This window comes from Chlamydotis macqueenii, chromosome 18, assembly GCF_036417535.1.
Source record: "Chlamydotis macqueenii isolate bChlMac1 chromosome 18, bChlMac1.mat, whole genome shotgun sequence".
NCBI classification, from domain to species: domain Eukaryota; kingdom Metazoa; phylum Chordata; class Aves; order Otidiformes; family Otididae; genus Chlamydotis; species Chlamydotis macqueenii.
The window spans coordinates 9,939,028-9,956,411 of NC_141573.1; the positions used below are offsets into that span (position 1 = coordinate 9,939,028).

Below are 17,384 nucleotides of genomic sequence, written 5' to 3' on the forward strand. Positions count from 1 at the left end.
CAGAGTAGCTATCTGGCATGGCACTGCTGTCCCATAGTGGCTGCCTGGCCCTCCATGGCCATAACAAAACCATCCCAGCCACGGTCTTTGGCGCCAAAGAGTGTCGCTGAAGGCATCCTTCTTTCTAACCCTTCCCAGAGAGGGAAGAAGCCAGAAGGTAACTGGCTGCCCTCTCACGGTGTCTGTTTCTTGGGTTCCAGAGCACACCCTGCCCTCGGCCACTGTGGGTCTGCCCAGCCACCTCGCCTGGTGCCGCCGCTCATGGCCTGCCTACACCACTTACATGGCCCCCGTGGTCAAGATGCTCGTTGAGCAGGATGAATGGAGAAAGGCTGCGTCCAAGCGCCTGGCAGAGACAGAGCCAACCAGAGAGCCTCAAGAAACTGGTGTTGAGGAGGAAACCCGAGCGCCGGCAGAGCCAAGCAGAGGTAGCAGCACCCCTGGGACAGGGGAGGACTCTGTAGGAATGTCCACGGCTGAGAGCAGTTTGCCATCAGCAGATGTTTGCAATAGGGTTATTTTCGCAAGAAAACCTCCCTTGCGTGTGCTACCATCTAGCTCCCTGACACGTTCTACCAAGAAGAAATGATCTGTCTGCAGAGAGAAACAAAGAAAAGAAAGATGCTCTCAAGTGTTTTTCAGAGTACATTAAACTACAAATGCAAACAGCATTTAGCTTTTGTTCTCCTTTCCTAAAAGCCCCATTTGAATGGAAGCAGGCAGGTGGTGGTATTGCATTTTCCCCTCGTCTGCTCTCAGGTCTGACGAAAAGCACAACCTCTTCCTATCGAATTTCCTTCGCGGGCATTGCTTCCCGTTTGCAGCTCTGCTGCTCGGAAACGCCCCACAAAGGGTGCGGCACAGAGGCAGGGTATGGATTCGCAGATGCCTGCACGCCCACGCAGCCCAGCGCACACACAGGGCCCAGTTCTCTGCTCTCCTGCGCCTTGTGACCCCGCTGGCACGGATGCTGAGTGCCAGCGGCCGCTGCAGGGATTTGGCTGAGGGTGGTGGCCTCTGGGGACTTTCTGTGCCGCTGCATCCGCTCAAGATATTGGGTGGTTGGAGGAAAAGCGCGCTGAGAATTGGTGTTGCCTCTCCTGGAAGCTGTGTGTTGCTGAAGGAGCATGGACCATGGACTGTGTGATGGTTCAGCTGGGGGAGATGTGATATTTTTTTTTTTTTCTTTTTTCTTTTTTTTTTTTTTTTGGAGTCCTTAGCCCTGTGGGATACTGGAAAGCATGTACTCAGGGTCTCTAGCTGCTGGTGCACGCCAGCTCAGACCTTAGGTGCTGAAGAATTCTGCCAGATTTTTAAAAACTATTTGCAAAGGCATCACCTCATTTCTCTTTGGCTGACAGAGGTAGAATCCAGTTTTTCAGTGCCATCTCTATGGCCACCTTCATTAAGAACTTCCAACTTGTGCAACAGAGCCTGCAGGCACCTCCGACAGGTCCACCCTGTGCATCGAGCACGGAGGGGATCAAATCGGGCAAAATGCTGAGTGACCACTGAATTAAAGATGATACCAGCCTGCGTGCTTGAGAGATGGCTTCTCCATCGCGAGCACTGGTGTGGAGAGCACCTAGAAGGGAGCAGGAGGCTCTGGAGCGGTGGGACGGAGGGTGGCCAGTTGAGCCGTGTGTGCTGCTGCCCGCAGTGTGCTCGCCTGCTGGTAGGGCTCTGCTTGGGGATGTGCGCGCTGACTTTCCCCGGAGTTTCCAACTCTGGCAAATACGGTTGGGATTTTCTCGCAAGAGCCATCCCTTCCTGCAGGGATGATCCCTTCTAATTTCAGATTCCACTTCTACAGGGACTGAACTGGTGTCGGATCATTTCAACACTTAATGCATTTGAAACAGTGTTTTCCTTGTGATGCTGAAAAAAAAATTGTCAATTTTTTTTTCCATCAAATCAAATTTGCTTGAGGAGCGCATTTGCCCTGGAAAACTTTGCGAAAGTTATAAACAACTTATCTAATAATCAGGAGTATTTGCTGCTGTGTCTAGTGTGCTGTTCCCAACTGCTGCTGTCAGCTCATGTGATGTTGGCAGAGATGGGGCCAGTGCCCCTCGTCAGCTGGATGCTTTTGGAAGCAGTGCTGGGCCTCTGCAGGAAAAAAAAAAATGCAAAGAATTAGAAAATGCAACAAAAAAGAGAAATGACTGCTTTCTATGGATGTATACATAAATTTGTTCCCTGCCCTATATTGAGCCTGGGCTGCTCACACCCCTCCTGCCTGCGCACGCACAGCCGCCGCGCGTCACGAGTCCTGTGTTCAGCAGGGGGTCTGGCCTGCCAGCCCGCGGCTTTGGTCACAAGCCATGGAGCTGGGAAGAAATAAATAAACCGTAGTTTCCAGCTCTTCCCTCTGACTTTTTTTTTTTTTTCTGTTTGTTGCGAGGGATCCTGGAAAAGAGACGCGGTGATGTCATGTGCTTACCTCCTTGCTGATGTGATGACTACAGGAATAGTTGGGAGCCCCAGCTGGGGCTGTGTCCTTCCTGGCTGGGGGGGCTGTGAGTGCTGTCCCCCTGCACCCCCTTGGCATTCAGCCCTCCTGCGTGGGGGGCAGCCATCTGTAATGGGACTTGATGGCTTCTATTTAATAGCAGCGACACACGCATTGATGCTAGGATGGTATTACATGGGAGTACTGAAGCAAGTGGAAGAGGTCCAAGATGTTCTGTGAACCACTGTCAGAGCTTCTCAGGGTTACTGGTTTGCTCTGCAATCACATATTCCTAGCGAAGTGGGGGTAAGGCACTGATTTCTCTCTAGGTTCTCTCTGGGTTCCAGTACCTAAAGGGGGCTGATAGGAAAGACGGGGAGAAACTCTTCAGCGATGCCTGTTGCTATAGGATGAGGGGTAATGGTTTTAAAATAGAGGGAGGTAGATTCAGAGTGGACATAAGGAAAAAAAATTTTACGCTGAGGGTGGTGGAACCCTGGCCCAGGTTGCCCAGAGAGGTGGTGGATGCCCCATCCCTGGAAACATTCAAGGCCAGGTTGGCCGGGGCTCTGAGCAACCTGATCTGGTTGGAGATGTCCCTGCTCCTGGCAGGGGGGTTGCACTGGGTGGGCTTTAATGGTCCCTTCCACCCAAACCGTTCTGTGATTCTCTGTGTGCTAGCTCTGCCTGTGCAGAGGATGCTGAAGCAGGTGTGAACTGTACATGCTTGCACAGCTCGGGGATGGTGAGAAGGAAGGCACCCACCTTCTTTCTCCTGCCTGCACAGGGGCAGGGATCTTCTTCATACCTTTGTGTTAAACCATTCTCGCTGTTACAGCCCTGCCCTTGGTGAACGGCCTTCTTGTTCTGCAGGTGAAAGTCTTTGACTTGTTTATAGGCAGTTCTGTGGTGAGGAATGGTGTAGAAAAAGATTGAAATCATCCCTGGAGAGCCAGAAATGGTAGCTGAGATGACTGAGAAAACACTGTTGGGTTGGTTTTATTTTTTGGCATGTGCAAGAGTTTGCATGTGTGCTCAAATGTGTGAGTTTGCTGTGGGAAGGGGTCCCAGGGCATCCCTGCAACAGCATCTTTCCAGATGGAGAACCTCATCCCATGGTCAAGTCGAGGGCTGGCGGAGGCTGCTCTCGGATCTCCTGTTTTCCGCGCTGGATGCATTAGCTGGTTATTTGCTTGTTGTGGCTTTTTTGTTGTTCCCCGTCCCCCAATTTCTCCGTCTCTGTAGGAGGGACAGTAATGTGGCTGGGTTGGGTTGTGCATGTGCATTGGAGTTCAGGCAGGTTAAAGCTGCCTTGCGAATGTTCTGGGAGCACAGCTTTCTGCAGCAAAATGGCCAGAGATGTAAAAATTTCAAGGAAATGAATTATTTTATAAAAAGCAATTGAAAATGCATTATGTCTTTAGCGAAGGTTAAAGCATTTCTTCTCCACAATGAATTAGAGCAAAATGGAAACAAGCAAACCCAAGTGTTGTCAAAAACACTTATAGGAAAAAAAAGGGAGAAAACCCAAACACCTCCCCCAAAACAAACAAACAACAAAAAAACCCAAACCCAAACATGCTGGCTAGTGAGTTTTTCAGTAACTTCATTTTAAGGGAAGTTTTGACTTTTCTGTTATCACTAAGGGTTAAAGGACCTTTCCAGAGCTGCAAATTTACAGAACGGTAATTCTGTTTCAGCTTGTTCTGAAATAAATAATAAATACATGGTGAGGGCTCTCTTGAGCTGCAGTGGAAATCAATCGCTGCTATTTCGGACCCCAAGGCGCAGCGATGCATGGTGTCAGCGAGCCCGGGGCTGCGATGGAGAGGGCGTGGGTGGCACTGGGGACGCAAAGAGGGCTCATCGCCTCGGTGTGCTCCGGGCGTACGTGCGGTGAGGCTGACACCCTCAGTAATGGCATCCTGGGGCCCTGCCCAGGAAAGCTGGGTGGGTGAACGTTTGGGATCCCTGCCTATGTACAAGGTGCTACTAAAGCAGAACATCAGCGTGGTGTTGGCTATGGCACAGGGGAATATTGAGGGTCTGAGGACGGGAGGAGATGTGGGGTGGAATTGACCCCCCCCTACATCTGTCAACAGATGTAGCGGCACCTACTCCGTTATTATAATACACAGCGGAGGACCCAGAGCTAATTGCAGCTCTAAATGACTTTTATTATGCTGCTCCTTGCCTGCTGTATTGAAACCAGATGCTCAGGTCATTAAACAGATATAAGCCAGGTGCTGACTGCCTTGTTTAAGCAAAATGCAAGCTCATTTCTTGCAGGAGTGAATGTGGTCATATATATGTCAGCACCAAAGAGGGGGACGAGAAGGCTGGGGACAATGGTGGCTATTGTGGCTTGGGGACCCCCAGTGAGGCTTTTAGTGTTGCCTTCAGACCCGGCTGATGGATCTGCTGGGGGGGCAGTTACTGGTCTCCTGAGCACATCACCAACGTGTTGCTGTAGGTTTGGAAACGCATCTCTGGATGAGACCCCTGCCCTGCTGAAAGGCGCGTGGCTCTGCCAGGGTGGCACGAAGGTGACAAACCCTCAGCAGCGTGCGGCACTGATTCTGGGAGGATGCTGCGGTCTAGGGACTGGGTTAGGATCTAGCCCAGCACTTTAACCTCAGAGATGGAGCTTTTCCTCAGAGGATTTGTCACTGAGTACCTTTAATTGGAGTGCTTTATCATGAGCATAGCCAGCAGAAATCAGAGCTGGTCGTGAACAGAGCCGAGTGTTGCTCGGCTAATGCTGAGGTGTTTCCGAAATAGCGCTCCTCAACCGTTTTGTGCCTGCATTCACCGCTCCACTCATCCATCATCACGCAGCCGCCTGTGTCAGCAGCAGCTCCGGGCTGGGAAGCGCTCGCTGCCGTCACCCCCTGCGAGTGTCTGAGCCCTGCAGGAACCGAGTCGCCGCCAGCGATTACGGTTAGCAGCTCCCAGCTCGTGCCAAACGCCACCGGCAGTGCCCAACCTGCCCTCGCCGTCCCGCGCAGGCGAGATGCCGCAGGCGCTGAGGTGATGGAGATGCCAGTGCCCGCTGCTCTCCAACCTTTTGCAGAGTTTCATAGAATCGCAGAAGCCTGTGGTGATTTCTTTCCTTAGAGGCAGCTTGGGGTGGGTTCTGAAGGGATTATAGGAAATTGAGTGGGGGATTGGAGAGAACTGCTTGCTGTTTGGCTGAAAAGGCTGAACCCGGGTACCTGGAAGCCTCTCAGAGTAAATCAGACCTCAGGGGAGCCTGGGGCAAAGCTCGGACTCAGGCTTTGCTCAGTCATTCTTACTGGAACCAAAAAGCAGTGGAAAATCTTCAATTTTCATGCAAGAAATCCTCCTCCCCAAGCGCTGCTCTGTCTGTTCTCCTAGGCTATGAAGATTTTTTTTTTTTGTTTCCCTTTCCTCAGCATTTATGCTGGGTGCAGTTGTGCCACTCCGGTCCTCGGGAATGACTCTGTCTCAGTAGGAGCTTGGTATGATGTCAATGTCTCGAGTGGGTGAAGCAGAGGAGGCAAAAATAGACATTTAGACATTTTTCCAGTTAGGCCTTTTTGAAAAAGAATATTTATAGCTTGGTGCATAAACACAAGCTCTCTTTGTGAATTCGCTACCAACTGCAACGCGGCGCTCAGCCAGCACGTCGCCCCTTGGACCCTCGCGCTCTCGGGCTCAGGAGCAATTTAGGTGGCTTTGACCTACTCATAGCGGGGCTGGATTCCTTGCAGCAAGCTGTCCTCCATCATCTCCAGGGTGTGGATGCAGCACGCTTGAGTCTGAGCCCCAATTCTGTGGTTAACTCTGAAGTGTAATGAGGACTGCGATCAGGATCATTTGATCAGGTCGCTTGGTGCTGGGTGCTGAAGGTCCAAATCGCTGCATTTCACTTTACCTCACTTTCCCTGCCTATGGAGTTTGGATAATGGCCTTTAGCACACAGTTTAAAGTGCTTTGAGACTTTCTCACAGCAGTGCTACTAGAATCACCTCTGAAGGTCTGACCTTGCTTGCAAGGAGTTTTGGATCTCAGTTCACATCGTGTGGTGTCAAAGCTTTCTTTTCAGCAGGAAATGGAAGGTCAGGTGTACATGGCAGCTGAAGAGCTATTCAGAGGCTGGCGCTGGCTCTTCAAAACTGTATTTTTCAAGAAGACTGTCCTGCTGCCGCTCTGCGAGCAGCACTGGCTGTTTTTGGCAACGTTCTCCATTGCATTTAGCAATCTGAACTGCAGAGAGATGATTCCCTGGAGGGCTTCATCGTGTGATGCTTGCCAGAGGGGCTGGGGCGTAGACTTTTGTGTTTATGGATCTGTTGTGATGCTTTGAACAGCAGCTTGGTGGAGGGTAAACACTGACTTCTGCGGGAGTAAAATTCCCAGGTCTTTGATATGAAAAAGATGTGTGGGCAGAAAGGTGGGGCAGGTGATGCTGTGGGAGTCTCTGCAGGTAGGTGCTACTCAGTGCCTTGCAGGATCAGGCTCCTAGGATCCGGGGGGAATTTAACTTTTGCACCTTTAAGGCAGGAAAAATAACCCTGATGAGCAAGAGGCTGGAAGCCTGGCACGCTCCGTCGTGCTTGCTGTGACACGCAGCTCCAAGGGCGTGCCTCCAAAGCATTGCCAGAGAGATGGTTCTCTCCTCAAACTCTCTTTCATTGACCCTTAGCCTGATCTCTGGCCTGCTCTCCAAGCCGCTTGAGCAGAATAATAAACCCCGTTCCCATGGTTTGTCTCATGCTGCCTAGCCGTGTGCCGGCCTGTCGGGTTCCCCACCCGGGCTTGGTGCAGGCTCCGGGCTCGGTGCTGCCTTCCCGGCTTGTGCGTCTGTGCCTCCGCCGCACCAGCAATGGCGTTTCAATTCCTCTTCTGCAGAGAACTGGAAAGGTTCAGTACGCCAGCCCTGTTCGCATCTCCTGAGCGCCTCAGGCCTGAGCTCTGCATTGGTCTGTAAGATCTGGGTGTCCGAACGCTGTCTGGATGGGTCAGAGCGGGTTGTTCGCAACCTGTGAGTACCAAGGGGTGGCTTGGAAATGCAATTCTACCTCCAAAACCCAGTGAAACCACCACTTCTACAGGGATTTAGCTGTGTTCTTCCTTGTGTTCAGGTTCAAGGCTCATCTGGATGTTGTAGCGTGGATGGGGACCAGGGGAAGGGAGAGCCCAAATGCTGCAATTCCAGTTTTTCCAGGCTCATCGTCTCTCTCCCTGTCTCCATCTTTCAGCAGAGCTGCGTTGTTAGCACAGCAAGGACAGGAGCAAAGCTTTTGAAGGCTGGATGAGATTTCTCTGGCCCAAAAGTGAGGGCAAATCCCGATGTTTCGTTCTCACAAAACTCGCAGGACAGCTGCCTTTAGTCTCTGTTTTCAGTGGGTGGACACTTTGAGTCCAACCTTAGTCCTGCAGTGGGAATTCTGGGTGTGCAGTTTGGGTTGAACAAGGGGTTTTTCCACTTTTCTTGTAATGGAAATTTCTTCCTAGCTAAATAAAACTGTTAGATGCTTTTTTTTTTTAAAGTATTCTTAATGCACAGTAGATGCTTTCTTAGAGGTGTTACAGTTTCGTGTTAGAAATCTGAAAACCACAAACTGATTTTGGTTTGGTTTTGACCACAGATTTTCAGTTTTTAAATAGATAAATAACAGATCTCTTCCCAGTGAGCCTGGGGAAGGAGAGCTGGACTTTCTCCTTGGTCTGTAGCTGTGCTGGTACAAGACTGGATTATCTGTTTAGGAAGAATAGCATTGAAAATAAGTAACGCTTTCTCTAGAAAATGCAAATCATCTGTTGAGCTGACAGAGCACAGCCTGTGAGCCTGTTCCAGAAATGCAGTCCTTGCTTGGGGGAAAGCTCTCCAGTACTATTGCTTTTTCTTTTTTTTTTTTTTTTTTCCTTTTTTTTTTTTTTTTTTTCTCCAAATAGTGATGGTCAGGGTAATGTGTAAGCAGGTTCAGCTGAAGACATGACAGATTGCAGTCATCAGGAGTCAGAACAGACCTGTTGCTCTCCAAACACAACTCCCTCAATGCCAAAGCCGTGATGGAGGATGGCACAAAAGGCGGCAGCTGGGAAAAGTCTTCTGATTTGCAATCCAGGCTGACAATTATTGCAGAGCTCCTGCTTCGAGGGTGGGATGGTTGTGCCCAGATCTCGCATGAGGACCCGTCAGCCCCTTGGTAGGGTGCGTGGAAGGCCACTTTGCTGAAGCTCTTCTGTTGTCAAAAGATTTTCCCCCCCCTTGGCACTGCCATCCTGGGCTCCCTTTTAGCAGCCTCAGTAGATAGATGGCATTCCAGCCACCCACAGAAATTACACCGGCTAAAGGCAGCCAGAAAACTGGGGAGTTTAGAAACGAATCACGTGCCCGTCTGCCGTTGCATCCTACGCTTGGTTCTGCAGAGAAGAGCTTGTCATGTGCTACTTCTGTGGAAGATGCTTTGTCCCTTTGTGATCTTCCTCTAAGGCTGCTGTCTTGTTTGTTTGGCTATGAAATGCTTTAGAAAGAGCAAAAGGTGATCTCACCTGCCAAATTCAGCAGGGGTAGGAAGCCACCCAGGCCCTTTGCTTTCTGAAGGCGTGGTGGAGGGTTTAGAGGGAACAGGTCCTGATGCTCTCAGTCTGCAGCCCTGCCCTACAAACTCCATAAACTCAGCACACCATGAGATAAACTCTGCTGGGGAGCTGCTTTATAGCACCCCAAGGCAAGCCCTCCTCTGATGCTCACCATGTCCTTCCTCTCTGTTTTCCTTCTAACCACACGTGGGTCCATCAGCACATTTCCTGGAAGATGCTCTAGCAATTAGATTGCCATTGATCTCTCTGAGCTGGAAGTGGGCTCAGCTATGAGCTGAGGCTGTTAGCAGGGCTGTGTTGGAGCTGAAAAGTCTGCTCGGGGAACAGAAGCTCTCTGTGGCCGCCCCAGCCGTTCTGGGCTGCTGGCCAGACTCCTTCGGATGGATAAATAGCAAAGTACAACGATGATAATGAGAGCTATCCTTTCCAATGGAGAGCTAATCCGCAGTGAGCCGGGCTCTAGACTTGCTGATTCACTCTCTAATGGATAAACAGGGATGCTTTGCACGCACTCCGGTGTCTAGACGAAGCGGGGTGCGCAGGGAAAGGTGCTGCTGCCGATTTGTGGTGGGATGACGTGGATGCGTGTCAGCACTTCCACTGGAAACTCTCCTCCGTGGAGGGTCTGAGAGCGTAACGATGTAGAGATGACGGGGTGAGCCTCTGTAAAACCTGGGTGATGCAGGGGTTAGAGGAAGCTCGTTGTGATGGTGGCCTTGAAACCAGGACACAGCAGCTGTGGTGGTTTGTCCGTCCGCACAACGGTGTGACTGGAAAGTGCTGTTCGCTCGGCAAGTGGGAGCGAGCGGAGGCCGCGTTGCTCCCGGGGAGTGGAGGTTATTGCTTGATGTGGTCGTTATGGGAAAGGCTTGCAGAATCTGGTGTACGATGCTTCCTTCTGCATAGGGCTTTGCCTGTAGCTTAGCATGGAACAATACATCCTGCTTGGAGAGGCTGGTCCCAGCGGGCCGCTGTGGAGCCTCCAGTCAGCGGGACGAGGTGATGCCCCAGCGAGTCCGGTGCTCGCAGCCATGCAGGCTCTGCTTTCCCCATAACCATGCAGTCGAGTGGGTGAAGATTCCTGCTTTCCCCTGTCCTCTAAAACAGACTTCCACCTGTGAAAGAGGCTTTGTGGTGAAGGCAGCATCTCTCCAGGCTCAGAGCAGCAGCAAGGGTGAGCTCCTGTGCTTGAAACCTGGCTGTTCAGAGCCTGAGACTTAAAACACGGGGACTGGAGGAGGCACGCGCAGCACTGGGCTTTCACAGCCTCATGTACTGGAGTGATCTGGGCAGTGACCCATATGATGGAGGTTGGTGTGGGGCTAAACCCCAGGCCAGCTCAGTGGTCAGCCTCTGCCTGTGGATTTTAGATGTCTATGTTTAATTTTTAATCATCTTTTATTACTTCTTCCCTGCAAAGGAACTCGTTTTATTTGATCTGCCTTAAAAGCCAAGAAAGATTTGTAGCTGTGCTATCGAACAGACCCCTGGCAGTAGCCATGCAAAGTTTCCTTTTGGTGCCCCAGGACTGCAACAGCTCAGCTGCTCCTATGAGCCTCAGTTTCTCCTACACATGCCCCTATGGCTCCAGGCAGGCGTACTGCAATGTGCTCTCCAGGACACGTCCCCGAGTTCTTTCATCTCCTGCAGTTTCTTGCTGCTTGCCCAACCAGTCTTTCACTCTTTCTCTTTAGTTTTCATACAGGTCCCTCCATCCCACCATCCTGAGGCTTGTCCAAGCCTGTGCCCGTGCTCCCAGAGCTCTGCGGGTGCTGGTGGCACCTCCTGGGAGCTACTCGGTGGCAGTTTTGAGAGCTGAGATGCCCCCCATGTGCTACCTGGGCACCGCATCCCAGGATGGGAAGCAGGGGTACACAGGAAGAGATTTTTCCCGACCGATGTGTTTCCCGACAGCTCAGTTTCTTTTCCTGCAGCAGGACGGGCTGGTATGAGGTTTTTGGGGAAGAAGCAGAGCGAAGAAGTGGAGGGGGAGCCCTGCCTTGGAGGGACAGCCCCACAGCAAACTTCTGCCCCCGATCCCACTGCAGGGAAGGGGGGGATGGTGGTGTCAGATGAGGGACGTGCTGAGGAGAAGTTTCACTTCTTCAAAAAGTTGGATTTTGGACAATTTCCAAATGAGTTCTGCTGACGAATAAGCACTTTTGCCCTGGAAAACTCTTCCTCCCCCTCCCCTGTAGCAGCGCAGTCCTCCAAGGTGAATGGCCGCATTGCCCGAATTCCAGGCGAGCCACCTCGCCTTCCCGCGCTGTCCCTTCGGCTCACCGTTGCCCAGGGCTGACACAGCTTTTCCTGGGGACAGAGGTCTCCCGGGGCTGTGGGTGCCTGTCCCCAGACAGAAGAACCCTCTGTAACCTCCCAGCCAAAAGCCACCGTGTGTTTCCCGACATTTCTCTTGGTGGGGTTGCACCTCTGGTCTTTTGGCTAGTGACAAGCTGGGTGTCATGCTGAATGCAGATGCTTTTATAATTTGACTGAGGGCATCTTCAATGGGGTTGTGTCGCCTGCTCCTTCCCTTTGTGGCAAACCAAGGGTTTGCTGTTGATGTTGACGAGGATGTGGGTACCCCAACGGCATCAAGACCAACATCTCCCACCCAGGGCTTTTCCCTGTCCTCCAGGATGACTGGATATCTCCCCAGTGTGCAACCTCTGGACATGAAGGAGGCCTTTCAAAGGAGGGTTATTATGTCCCGTTTGCAGCATCCCTCTCTGCTCTTGCCCAGGCGTGACGCTGACGTACTTGCAGAAACGCTGGTAGGGCTGGTTGGTTTGTAAGGTTGTTGGTGTTTCCTGGGCCTTTTGGGCTCCAGCTCTCTGCTTTTCCTCTTTTCTCTTTCACTTTTGCCTCTTTGTTTTTATGGTTTTTTTTTACATCTGAGGTCTAACAGGGTGACTCCCAGCCGAGGACAACTTGCAATGACATAATCCAGGCCTTTAGAAAAAGCAGATTAAACATTCTGCATACGGCTTCCCCTAAAAGATGCAATGGGCATTGCATTAAGAGGCAAGGTAAAGCAGAATATCCATACAGCAATATATCTCTGATCATACAGAGGCTAAAAACGGGCAGGAGAACACTCCCAGGGAGTCAGTCCCTGCCGCAAGTCCCAGCAGATAATTGTTTTTTTTTGAGGCATGCCTTGAGCATTAATGCTGAGGGATATTTTGGACTGAGACCTGGGAACTGATCCCAGCGTGCCGTAGCCTTCATAAGAGCTCCTGGCAAGCCCTTGCTCTTCTTGAACACGAAATATGTGCGAGTCCCGCTGAGCTGCCTTCCCATGGGGAGTGGCGGCGAGGACACCGGGCTGCGTGAGTGGATACGCCCCTCTCAGCTCGGCTGGATGGATGGGGCTCTACGAGCACCCAGCCCGCGAGGTTCATTCGCCTTAGGGTCACGGAGCCAAATGCCGGAGGTTTTCTCTCTGAAATGCAATCTCCTTGTGAAACATGGTTTGTGCGACGGGGGATTGGTTTTCCTGCCGTGACCTGCTAAATGGCAAGGTTTGATCTATGCCGTGGGCCGGGGAGCCGGCTGTGAGCAGAGGAGGAAAGGGAGCAAATGGCATGGGCTGACCAAGCGTCTCTTCTGTCCCTGCCCTGGCTGGGGTCCTGCTTTGGTGAAGATGTCTGCACCCAACACTCTGGACTCTCACTTTGTATTAATTTGAAAGACAAATGTGTGTTTAAATCTCAAAAACAGGCTCTTCAGTGCCTAAACCCCTTCCGAAAGTGAGTCTGGGGGGGTTCTGTCACTGGTGGGGTGATTTCCTTTCCTTTGGCTATCGTCAAGTCTTGGGTGGCCCTACAGAGAGGGAGAGCAGATGTCCCAGCTCTGAGACAGGTTCAAATGGCTGTTCTTCAGAAGGGGTTGAAGCTGGGGATGAATGCCCCACTTGGACGTTTGTTTTTCTTTATTTTTTTTTAATCTGATCTGAAATAAGGAACCCAATTTCGGCCAGCAGCTGGTCCAAACACAGGCTCTGTTTCAGGGGCTGTCCCTGACAGCATCTCTGGTTTTCCTCAGTGGAAAATTAATGAGCGATGCGTTTGATGAATGAGGCTCTGTTATGACACAAACGTTTTAGAAACCAGTAAAACCCCATTGGGTTATATAGGATTTGAAGAGGGCGAGCGAGCAAGCTGGTGGGAGGTGCTGTTGGTGCGTAGCTGCCGAGCGCGGCTCCGTGCGGACTTTGCTGTTTTTCCTGTTACCCTTTTAGCCTTCCTGAAGTGCTCGTTGCTGCGGCAGGAAGGGCGGTTTGGGCTGCAGAGTTTGTGAATGAGGCTTTGGTGAGGAAGAGGAGGGCGGGAGAGCGCACGCGTAGCGCAGGCAGGTGTCCTGCACCCTTCCCCACTGTTTCCATCCCAGCCAGCTCCCAGCAGCTCTGCCAATGTGCAGCGGGGATCCGTCCAGTTTGTTTCGCACTCCAGGCTTTGACTTCATACCTCTACAGTTTTCCTTTCAGATTCCAGACAACTTGGATGATATTTATTTTTTCCAGATTTTTTTTTTTCCCAGACTTTTTTTTTTTCCCCACAATGTTTCCTCATCTCAAGGGGAACAGAATCTGGGTCTGAATTCTTTACTTTCCCAAACAATACGTTTCATATTGACTTAAGCGCAAATTTGCTCTCTGCAATCCAACGTAAAGACCTGTGGAGCCAACAGCTCCTTCAAAGTGCTCTGCAGTGTTAAAGTGATGGGCTAGACCCCGCGTCCTGCCCCTACTTGTGAGCAGCTACTCAAGTGCACAATCCTGGAGCTACTGAACACCAGCCCAGTGTTGGAATAGCTCATTAAGGCTCCTTGCGTAATTGCGCTCATTGACTGAGCGAGGCTGATGTATCGACTGGAGGAGTAGATGAGGAACGAAGCTCCTCTCCCTTGCGGAGGTGGGCTCAGCGTTGCGCCGGGGCTGCTTGGGGCCGCGGCCGCCCGCTTTGCTGGAGGGAGGTTTGCGTTTCCGTGCTTGGCGTTCGCCTCTGGCCCCGGCAGCGCTGAGCATGCTGGTCGCGTTACCCCGACCTTCTCACGTTACAGGACTTTTTTTCACTGGAAGCTATAAAAAGCCTGTAGTGAAATTAAAACCACAACGGAGCTCCTGGCTTTGCTGGAGGGATGTTTCTTTTCCTTTATAAATGGAGCGGAGGACGAGGAGAAGGGAGGTGTGTGTGCATTGGGGAGCGAAGGCTGTTGGGGCTGTGTCCGTCCATCCGTGTTTGCCTCCTACTCTCTCACCACCAGCTCCCCAGGGAACCAAGTCTCCTTCCTTAGCAAAGTGCCTAAAGTTAGGCCAGACAAATCTGGACCACTGAGTCATTTAAGACCAAACCTATGTGTCACACAAGCAGAGACTCTCAGAGGTGTTCCTGGGTAGATGTTCTCCAGCCATGCTTCCCTGGCATGACGCATTGCTGGTGCAGATTTGACTGAATCTGTGGGATATTTATGGGCAGAAGGGGCCCATGCCTGTGTGGGACGGTTTGTCACAACTATGTAGCTTCTGCCACCTCCCTCTTTCCCTTCCCCTCTGCTGATGTTTGTCCATCGCAGAGGTATGTGCAGATGCACATGTGTCCTCCCAGTACCTAAAGGGGCCTACAGGAAAGATGGGGAGAAACTCTTCAGTAGGGCCTGTTGTGACAGGACGAGGGGTTCTGGTTTCAAAATAGAGGGAGGGAGATTCAGACTGGATATTAGGAAAAAGTTCTTTACACTGAGGGTGGTGGAGTACTGGCCCAGGTTGCCCAGAGAGGTGGTGGATGCCCCATCCCTGGAAACATTCAAGGCCAGGTTGGACAGGGCTCTGAGCAACCTGATCTGGTTGGAGATGTCCCTGCTTCTTGCAGGGGGGTTGGACTGGGTGGGCTTTAAAGGTCCCTTCCAACTCAAACCCTTCTGTGATTCCATGTTCATGTGTTGTGGACCAACTCTGGGAAGGCGATGCAGAGCCCTCGGGACTTCCCAGCGCACTGGCTGAGCCCCCTGCCATCTCGAGATGGCCTTGGTGAGCTGGAGCGGGGACAGCAGGCACGCTGTTCATTAGGCAGAGTACATAAGGAAGAGGGAGCATGGAGAGCAAGGTCTGTTGGTGGAAACAGCAATGGAGAATACAGGAATATGCTTCATGTCTTCCAAAGAGTGGTGGGATGCCTTGCTGAGTCCCGTGGATTCCTTTGTATTTAAATTAGTGGTGTCTCTTGGAAATAAGCCAAAAAAAGAAACCAAAAACCCTGAATCTGAATTGTTGAAAAAGTTTACGAGGATTTTTTTTTCACCCCTTTGGAAAATGTCCATTTCTTGACTTCTCTGACCTGGACAAAATCTTGTCCAGAAGGTTTCTGAGTTTGAGTGAGACTGTCAGTGAGGAAGAGATGGACGCCTACTGCTCAGACTGGCCTTGGGACAGGAGCTGTGCCCAGGTGTACCCCACTCTATGTCCCTTGAGCTGAGGTCTGCCATGCCCACCGTTGTGAGATGTCCATATTGCCCTTAGGTGTTCCTGGGAGAGATGGTGAGAAGGCCTGAAAAGGGTGAAAGATATCCCAGATTTCACAAAAAAAAAAAAAAGCTCTGAAACAAAACCAAGCCTGGGAACCTCATTTTATTCCCACAGATTGCTGTTTCTTAAGCTGTCAGAGCTGCAACACCATGAGATGACCAAGCTTGGGAGGGAAGGACTATAGGTCCCCCTGGTCCACTGTGCTGGGGAAGGACGGGGATTGCCCAAGTAGGAGGGTCTCCTGGAGAAGCCTGGCTGCTTCACGGGTAATGCCAAGCCCCAAGGGATGCCGCAGCATCCTTTCATCTTCTCATCATCTCAGCTCTTGTTTCTCCCTGGGCTGGCAGGACGTGGAGGTGTTGCAGTGGCAGATGTTTCTCACTTATCCTTTGCAGACCCTCTTTGCTGCCTTCTTTGCCCAGCTGTGACCTCTCGGTGGGAGCACATACCCCTCTGCTCACCCGCTTCCTGGAGCACACTGTACTTGCCTTGCAGCTGTTCCAGCTGTGTCCTACCAGCACAACCCAAGGCACAGCTTCATGAATCACCACCTGGCCTGTTGCGTGGAATGAATTTAACTGGAGCAGTAGGGAGATGTGACCTTTGAGGAGGCTTTGTGGGTGGGCAGCGATGCCCTACGGGGAATGGCATGCCCTGCCGACGCTCCGGCGCGCGCCATGCCTTCTGGCTTCCAGTCATCAGGAGCTCTTGATGCTCCTGGCCTCTCCATTCCCCTCATTGCTGCATTGGCTCTTGAAGCAGAAGGTTTCAAAGGCTGGTTCCACGCACACCGAGCCCCTGGTTTGCAATAACGACAGTGTTACAGCTGTTATAAAATACAGTATACCCACACTCGTGTTCATGTATCTGATTTTTCTACTTTGAAAGAAGGGAGGAGAAGTGAGTAGCTCAGTGGGAAAGCTCCTGTCACTTGGTGAGGCTGGAGAGACTGGAAGATGCAATGTGAATGCAGACGTGTGGTTCTTGATCGTCAGGGCAAATCTGTGTGGACACAGATTTGGGAAAGTCTGGGGTGGAAGTAAAAAATACTTCAAAAAATAAAATATTGATGTTTTTCAATCGTAACTTAAATCTTGGAAACAGTCTCTTTTCAGTCGTCTGAAGGTAAGGACATTGTCGTCTCCAGTGTTGTGCGATTTCCAGTGGGCAGGTTGTGCTTCTGGGCCATTCTTGGTCCTGGAGAAATCCAGCCTTCTCTGAACTGTTCCTTTTCTTTCCATCCCATCACTTTCAGGCTCTGTTTTTGCCTAGGACCTGGGTGATCTGGGGAAGAAGTGTGTAGATGGGCAGAGCAGAGCTGAAGGACAGGGACAGAGCCTCGGAAGTTGACACCCACCTTTGTATCTTTTCACTTCTGGCATCCCGCTACGCTCCACTAAACACTTTCATTTGGTTTCTGTTTCTTTTTTCCTGTAAAGAGTTTCAAGGGGATCAGCTGGAAATGTCCCAGCATGGTATGGGGAGTCTGGAGAAGTCCCCAGGTGCTTCAGGGGGAGGTCCAAGTGGCAGATGTTCTGAGAGCCATTACCAAACCAGTTCCTCAGCATGGAGCTAGGGGGAGGTACCGTCTTTCAGATGAGATAAAAATCGAAGTCCTTGTGAGCCTTACAAATTCTAAGGTGCTTTTTGCAAGATTAGAAACATTAAGAGCAATTTTATGGCCAAATGCCCGTACACCTTCCTAGTAATTCTGGTCCCAGTTATCGATGTCCTGTAGCATCGTATCTGCTATGTCTTCCCCAGAGATGTCTGTGCTTTCTTTAGCACTGTGTGATTGTTGCAGGAGAGATATTATATTTAGTACCTTTCAAG

The 17,384-nt window shown here is 51.2% G+C and overlaps 1 long non-coding RNA gene across 1 annotated transcript in view; it reads right to left on the reverse strand.

The window, feature by feature from the left end:
- LOC147598499 (uncharacterized) overlaps positions 1-16,841 on the reverse strand; it is a 201,341-nt gene extending 184,500 nt beyond the window's left edge. Inside the window, exon 1 of the long non-coding RNA XR_015260552.1 lies at positions 16,827-16,841. This is a non-coding gene — a long non-coding RNA (uncharacterized LOC147598499). The remainder of the gene's footprint in view (positions 1-16,826) is intronic.
- Positions 16,842-17,384: the final 543 nt, after the last annotated feature.